This window comes from Rattus rattus, chromosome X (genome assembly GCF_011064425.1).
Source record: "Rattus rattus isolate New Zealand chromosome X, Rrattus_CSIRO_v1, whole genome shotgun sequence".
NCBI classification, from domain to species: Eukaryota; Metazoa; Chordata; class Mammalia; order Rodentia; family Muridae; genus Rattus; species Rattus rattus.
Window position 1 is genome coordinate 18,859,661 of NC_046172.1, and position 8,101 is coordinate 18,867,761.

Here is an 8,101-nt window from a genome sequence, read left to right on the forward strand (position 1 = left end):
TGGTGTGAGGTGGAATCTGAGGGTTGTTTTGATTTGCATTCCCCTTATGACTAAAGATGTACATTTCTTAAGGTGCTTTTTGGACATTCGATAATCCTCAACTGAGAATGTTTTGTTTAGCTTTGTACCCCAATTTTTAATAGGGTTATTTGGCTCTCTGGAGTCTAACTTCTTGAGTTATTTGTATATTTTGGATATAAGCCCTCTGTTAGATGTAGAATTGGTAAAGAACTTTTCCCAATCTGTTGGTTGCCGTTTTATCCTAACAACAGTGTCCTTTGCCTTACAGAAGCTTTGCAGTTTTATGAGGCCCCATTTGTCGATTCTCGATCTTAGAGCATAAGACATTGGTGTTTTGTTCAGGAAATTTTCTCCAGTGCCCATGTGTTCGAGACTGTTCTTCGCTTTTTCTTCTATTAGTTTGAGTGTATCTGGTTTGATGTGGAGGTCCTTGATCCACGTGGACTTAAGCTTTGTACAGGATGATAAGCATGGATCGATCTGCATTCTTCTACATGCTGACCTCCAGTTGAACCAGCACCCTTTGCTGAAAATGCTATCTTTTTCCCATTGGATGGTTTTGGCTCCTTTGTCAAAAATCAAGTGCCCATAGGTGTGTGGGTTCATTTCTGGGTCTTCAATTCTATTCCACTGGTCTATCTGTCTGTCTCTGTACCAATACCATGCAGTTTTTATCACTATTGCTCTGTAATACTGCTTGAGTTCAGGAATAGTGATTCCCGCAGAAGTCCTTTTATTGTTGAGGATAGTTTAGCTATCCTGGGTTTTTTGTTATTCTAGATGAGTTTGCCAATTGTTCTGTCTAACTCTATAAAAATTGGATTGGAATTTTGATGGGGATTGCATTGAATCTGTAGATTGCTTTGGGTAAAATGGCCAATTTTACTATATTAATCCTGCCAATCCATGAGCCTGGGAGATCTTTCCATCTTCTGAGATTGTCAATTTCGTTCTTCAGAGGCTTGAAGTTCTTATCATACAGATCATTCACTTGCTTTGTTAAAGTCACACCGAGGTATTTTTATATTATTTGGGACTTTTATGAAGGGCGTCGTTTTCCCAATTTCTTTCTAGGCTTGTTTCTCTTTTGTGTAGAGGAAGGTTACTGATTTATTTGAGTTAATTTTATACTGAGCCACTTTACTGAAGGTGTTTATCAGGTTTAGTAGCTCTCTGGTGGAACTTTTGGGATCACTTAAATATACTATCATATCATCTGCAAATAGTGATATTTTGACTTCTTTTCCAATCTGTATCCCTTTGATCTCCTTTTGTTGTCTGATTGCTCTGGCTAGAACTTCAAGAACTATATTGAATAAGTCGGGAGAGAGTGGGCAGCCTTGTCTAGTCGCTGATTTTAGTGGGATTGCTTCAAGTTTCTCTCCATTTAGTTTAATACTAGCTACTGGTTTGCTGTATATGGCCTTTACTATGTTTAGGTATGGGCCTTGAATTCCTATTCTTTCCAGGACTTTTATCATGAAGGGGTGTTGAATTTTGTCAAATGCTTTCTCAGCATCCAATGAAATGATCATGTGGTTTTGTTCTTTCAGTTTATTTATATGATGGATCAGGTTGATGGTTTTCTGTATATTAAACCATCCCTGCATGCCTGGGATGAAGCCTACTTGATCATGGTGGATGAGGGTTTTGATGTGCTCTTGGATTCAGTTTGCCAGAATTTTATTGAGTATTTTTGCGTCGATATTCATAAGAAAAATTGGTCTGAAGTTCTCTTTCTTTGTTGGGTCTTTGTGTTGAGTAATTGCAGCTTCATAGAAGGAATTCGGTAGTGCTCCATCTCTTTCAATTTTGTGGAACAGTTTGGATAGTATTGGTATGAGGTCTTCTATGAAGAGGTCTGATAAATTCTGCACTGAACCTATCTGGACCTGGGCTCTTTTTGGTTGGGAGAATTTTAATGACTGCTTCTATTTCTTTAGGAGTTATGGGGTTGTTTAAATGGTTTATCTGTTCCTATTTTAACTTTGGTACATGGTATCTGTCTGGGAAATTGTCCAATTCCTCCAGATTTTCAAGTTTTCTTGAATATCGGCTTTTGTAGTAGGATCTGATGATTTTTTTCAATTTCCTCTGATTCTGTAGTTATGTCTCCCTTTTCATTTCTGATTTTGCTAATTTGGACACACTCTCTGTGTCCTCTCGTTAATCTGGCTAAGGGTTTATGTAACTTGTTGATTTTCTCAAAGAACCATCTTTTGGTTCTGTTGATTCTTTGCATGGTCCTTTTTGTTTCTACTTGGTTGATTTCAGGTCTTAATTTGATTATTTCCTCTCTTCTACTCCTCCTGGGTGTATTTGCTTCTTTTTGTTCTAGAGCTTTTAGGTGTTCTGTCAAGCTACTGATATATGCTCTCCCCTGTTTCTTTCTGCAGGCACTCAGAGCTATGAGTTTTCTTCTTAGCACAGTTTTCATTGTGTCACTTAAGTTTGGGTATGTTGTACCTTCATTTTCATTAAATTCTAAGAAGTCTTTAATTTCTTTCTTTATTTCTTCCTTGATCAGGTTATCATTGAGTAGAGCATTGTTCAACTTCTATATATATGTGGGTGTTCTTTCCTTATTGTTATTGAAGACCAGCTTTAGCCTGTGGTGGTCTGATAGGACGCATGGGATTATTTCTATCTTTCCTGCAACTATTGAGGCCTGTTTTATGACTGATTATATGGTCAATTTTGGAGAAAGTACCATGAGGTGGTGAGAAGAAGGTGTATCCTTTTGTTTTAGGATAGAATGTTCTATAAATATCTGTTAAGTCCATTTGGTTCATGACTTCTCTTAGTTTGTCTATGTCTCTGTTTAATTTTTGTTTCCATGATCTGTCTATTGATGAGAGTGGGGTGTTGAAATCTCCTACTATTATTGTGTGAGGTGCAATGTGTGCTTTGAGCTTTAGTAAGGTTTCTTTTATGTATTAGCTGCCCTTGTATTTGGGGCATAGATATTTAGGATTGAGAGTCCATCTTGGTGGATTTTTCCTTTGATGAATATGAAGAGTTTTTCCTTATCTTTTTTGATGACTTTTGGTTGAAAGTCGATGTTATTCGATATTAGAATGGCTACTCCAGTTTGCTTCTTCTGACCGTTTGCTTGGAACGTTGTTTTCCAGCCTTTTACTCTGAGGTATTGTCTGTCTTTGTCTCTGAGGTGTGTTTCCTATAGGCAGCAGAATGCAGGGTCCTCATTGCATAGCAAGTGTGTTAATTTGTGTCTTTTTATTGGGTAATTGAGTCCATTGATGTTGAGAGATATTAAAGAATAGTGATTTTTGCTTCCTGTTATATTCGTGTTTGGATGTGAGATTATGTTTGTGTGCTTGTCTTCTCTTTGTTTTCTTACAAAATGATTAGTTTATTGCTTTTTCTAGGGTGTAGCTTGCCTCCTTGTTTTGGGCTTTACCATTTATTATGCTTTGTAGGGGTTGATTTGTTGAAAGATATTGTGTAAATTTGGTTTTGTCATGGAATATCTTGGTTTCTCCATCTATGTTAATTGAGAGTTTTGCTAGATACAGTAAACTGGGATGGCATTTGTGTTCTCTTTGGGTCTGTATGACATCTGTCCAGGATCTTCTGGCTTTCATAGTCTCTGGTGAGAACTCTGGGGAAATTCTGATAGGTCTGCCTTTATATGATACTTGACCTTTTTCCCTTACTGCTTTTAATAATCTTTCTTTGTTTTGTGCATTTGATGTTTTTGACTATTATGTGACAGGAGGAGTTTCTTTTCTGGTCCATTCTATTTGGAGTTCTGTAGGCTTCTTGTGTGTTTATGGGCATCTCTTTCTTTAGGTTAGGGAAGTTTTCTTCTATGGTTTTGTTGAAGATATTTACTAGTCCTTTGAGTTGGGAGTCTTCACTCTCTTCTATACCTATTATCCTTAGCATTGTGTCCTGGATTTCCTGTATGTTTTGGGCCTGTAGCTTTTTCCACTTTACATTATCTTTGACAGTTGTGTCGATGATTTCTATGGAATCTTCTGCTCCTGAGATTCTCTCTTCTATCTCTTGTATTCTGTTGGTGATGCTTGTATCTATGGCTCTTTGTCTCTTTCTTTTTGGCTCATCTATATCCAGGGTTGTCTCCATTTGTGTTTCTTTATTGCTTCTATTTCCATTTTTAATTCCCTCACCTGTTTGATTGTGTTTTTCTGTAATTCTTTCAGGGATTTTTGCGTTTCCTCTCTATAGGCTTCTACATGTTTGTTTGTGTTTTCCTGCATTTCTCTTAGGGAGTTCTTTATGTGTTTCTCGAATTCCTCCATCATCATGATCAAATGTGATGTTAAATCTAGATCTTGCTTTTCTGGTGTGTTTGGATATTCAGTGTTTGCTTTGGTGGGAGAATTGGGCTCTGATGATGTCATGTAGTCTTTGTTTCTGTTGCTTGAGTTCTTGCACTTGCCTCTGGTCACCAGATTTTCTCTGGTGTTACCTTCCCTTTTATGAAGCAGGTCTGTATCTTATCATAAAGCGTTTGTTGCATCTACAACAGTCATGTCATAGCACCAGTGGTCACATCTTGTGTGGCATATTAGTAGTGTAGCATGCAGAGTTTATAACTGACAATGGCTGTTCGTAACAGTTCTTACCCAGTAGCCTATACATAGCATCTTCTAGGGACTACAAAAAACAGCCACCAGGGAAAGAGCTTCCAGCTTAGTCCTGGCTTGAATTCTTCAAAGCATATAATCAAAATATGTGTTCTGACATGCAATTAAGATCCATCTTTGTTGAGAGTAGATGTTTAGAAACCTCCATAACCAACAACTAATGGGTAGCTCTGCCTCTGACACTAGGACATTTTGTTCAATCTTATGGCCCTGGCAGTATCCTTTTTTTTTATCCAAGTTGACTGCCTTATTCAAACACCTTAACTACTATTTTTACTGTTATCTCAGATGGTTCTCCAAATTTGTAAGACACTCGGGGTTAGCATTATACAAAACTTTCCTAAAGAGGGTAGGTATGATCTCTGAAGTCACATCACTGTCTCTCCCTGCACCCCTACCAAATGCCAATGTGTTTGCGATTCAACAACTAAAACTAAGTAAGATGTTAACAAAGTCTAATACAGCATGAAATGATTCCATCAACTATATGAATTGTTTCATCAAAAGAGCATTGCTGGGTATAACAGCGTGGGTGAAGAATGTTAGCTTATTTAGTTCTAGGCAGTTGAGAGTCATTCTCCACTTCCTTGCCCTGAAGCACTTCCACTGGGGCTGCTAAACAGAGCACTAACCTCAATGCACTCTTTGGGCAGGGTCACACTGCTGGCTTACATAATGGCCAAGACAGAGCCTTGTCTTCTGTGTCTACTGATGGTAAACAAAAATGGCATTTAAAAAAATCACCACCTGCAGAATTGTCTGCAATACAGGCCCATTTTTTGGTTCCCTGTTGAATTAAAGACATTTCTGTACAGAGGAAGGCAGCCACCCTAGATTTCTATCCAGCATCTCCGCAGTTCAGCCTTAGTTGCACTTCTTATCACTTAGAGCACAGGCATGCAATTGGCATTACAGCAAGGAGCCACAGCATATATAATCACAATAAGTAAAAGTATCCATGTTAGAATTCCTCAAAAGGTCATTTCCCCTCAAACAAATCAGACTTCAATTACATGGCTTACAGTCCATTACAGGAGGCAACTTTGGCTATGCTGGCTCATGTTTGGACACCAGTTGTGCTGTATAATTTATCATAGAGAGGTGTGAACAAACATCTGTTCAACCTTGATAAAGAATCAATGAGAGACCAAAGAAATTATTCCACCCAAGTATTGCTCATTAAATCAATGACTTTACTAAGCACGGGAGTATTATATATGAGGGGATGGTTGATTCAAAGTCATCTGCATCACCAAACCTCCACTGAAACATGGGATACAAGTCAGCAAACATATATCATTAGAGGTCCCTATTCAACTTGCAGGCAACTTCCAGGAAGAGACTCTTGTCCCCCTGCGATTGTTCACTGTTTATACAAACTTTACGAGCAGCCTTGTAGGATTTATAGCTTTCTGACATTCCTAAATCTTCTGATGCTTTTCTCTCTTCCTGGAAAGACCATTTCAATTCAGAGGAAAGAGCTATAAACAACAAAATCTCTCCCATGTAACAGTCTCCAATAACAGATTCTTATTTTACCATTTTTTATCTCCAAACCCCACTAATAGATAAACAAAAATGAATATTTTTGAAATGTACTATAGGCATTCCAACTCACGTAAGTGTCTATAATTCAGGCCCACTCTTAAGGTCCCTGTTGACTACATTTCTGTATAGGGTTTGCATACTTGCTACAAATAAATAAATCTTCTTCCTGAGTGGGGACTTAAACTCTCCAGAAGAGAATAGAGAAACTTATTTCTAGGAAATTTAGTGACAATGCTGAGATGTCTGTTTTATATTCTAAGATAATGATGCTTTGACTCTGTAGAGTCTATAACCCTCTCCAAGGGCCCTATCCCAGGAAAGAAAGCAGAAATGATAATACCTTTGCCTTCAAACTGAAGGAAGCATAACTCTCTTGTTAATACCAGTCACTCCTCTAGCATAAAGTCTCCAGAGAAATCAACTCTCTGAAACATATCTATTAGTGATGAATAATTTAAAAAACGAAATGGTATTTTTCAAAATATTGGCTTTTGACTATAATAATGAAACACTCCTTTCATATCATACAAAGCATCTCCCAGCAAGCACTGGTACTGTATTCCTGGGTTACTGTCCTGGCCAGATCCTTTGAATTGATTTCTACTATTTACATGCCACAGGCCTCACCAATGTCATCCCCACTACCTCTGAAGCAAGCTCTGAACACCAGAGAGTAGAAAGACTTAAACCAGAAGGACTACATCTACTCATGTATCTTTCAGTTTCAAGTAGTCACTATCTCTCAAACATAACCTCTTGCCTGTATTCATCCTGGCAGTGATTGGGGATTTCTGCAGGTTATACTTGCAGGAGGAAAATACTTTCCAAAGTGTAGTGTATATTATAAATCCTGTGAGAATCCAGAGTTTAGACAAGCATGCTGTTGAGATTTTGTGAGTGCAGCTTCCTTGTCATACATAGAAGACAGTCTTGCAACAGATGTCCTAGTCCTCTGGTTCTTACAATATCCCCTCCCCTTCTTCTCCATGTTCATCGAGACTTAGGTGGAGGGGTTGTGTTGCAGGTTATCCATTGGGCCTGGTCACTCCATCGTTATCTGTATTTTGACCAGTTTTGGCTTTCTGTGATGGTTAGCACTTTCTGCAAAAACAAACTTCTTTGATGAGGAGTAAGAGCCATACTTATCTGTGGTATAACATAGTATTAAAATCCAGTTAGGAATTATACTGATTTAAGAAAGTGGGAATAATAGGTTCTTCTCTAAGTTCCATGACCTCACCAGCCACAGAAAGTTTGCTACCCATACAGTACTAGCCATATATTCTCTCTTACGAAGCAGTCCTTAAGTCCAATTAGACAAATGTTGGCTTGGGAATATATTGCCCTGCCATGGTATCTTGCACAAAATCAAACCACTCAAAATTCTAGCATGGATGAGAGACAAACACATGAGGCTCCATCTCTAGTTGAGAAGCTATTAGATGATTCAATCAAGAAAATATCTCTCTGGCATGCCCAGCTGTTTGGGTTTTCATTATCACAAATGTAGTCAAATTGACAGCCAAGATTAGCCTTCATAAATACACATCTCATTATATGTTATGCTTAATTTCTAAATGGAAACAATAACTAGGTCATAATTCTGCCTAACATAACTATCTCACATACAACCACAAATGCATTATATATTTTAGAATAAGTGGCAATGTCTTTTACTGTCTTATAACTTGATAACCATAATTCTTATAGTGTTATATTACATGATAAACAGAGGAAATAAAATGTAAACATCACTTGATATATATGTTCTTAATAAATGTCCTTAACAAATAGGACAGAAATACTCATATCAATTACACTCTAATAATGGACTATCCATGCATGTCTTACTTTTATGGATTTCTGAGTCAGATAATTCCAAGTTCATAATGAAAACT